The sequence below is a fragment of the Sinocyclocheilus anshuiensis genome, unplaced genomic scaffold (genome assembly GCF_001515605.1).
Source record: "Sinocyclocheilus anshuiensis isolate Anshui unplaced genomic scaffold, SAMN03320099.WGS_v1.1 scaffold3198, whole genome shotgun sequence".
Taxonomy (NCBI): Eukaryota; Metazoa; Chordata; class Actinopteri; order Cypriniformes; family Cyprinidae; genus Sinocyclocheilus; species Sinocyclocheilus anshuiensis.
The window spans coordinates 50,507-50,814 of record NW_015539964.1 but is presented as its reverse complement, the minus strand read 5'-3'; the positions used below and the strand labels follow the sequence as shown (position 1 = coordinate 50,814).

Here is a 308-nt window from a genome sequence, read left to right as displayed (position 1 = left end):
GTTTAAACTGTTCTGGAACATTGTTGTAAATACAACTTAACCACTGATTTCTAGTCGTGTCCACTTTTGGAAGGCCAAACAAAGTAGTTTTGCTTTCACAACGAAACAGCGTCACGCACGGCGGCCTACAGTGAGCAGAGGCCGGGGGCTAGCGTGAGGAACAGTGGGAGGGCTAGAGTGAGCAGAGGCGGCGGGCTTGAGAACAGGGATTTCGACGAAGGAGCGTCCGGAAGGACATGTGACTACTCCGGGCTGGACTCCGCTTCCTCCCCAGTGAAAGCCGATCCGGCGATCCACAGCGCAAAGTT

The 308-nt window shown here is 53.9% G+C and overlaps 1 protein-coding gene across 5 annotated transcripts in view; it reads left to right on the top strand.

The window, feature by feature from the left end:
- Positions 1–308, top strand: part of LOC107687059 (MLX-interacting protein-like) — a 28,531-nt gene that overhangs the window by 8,475 nt on the left and 19,748 nt on the right. The window lies entirely within an intron of this gene.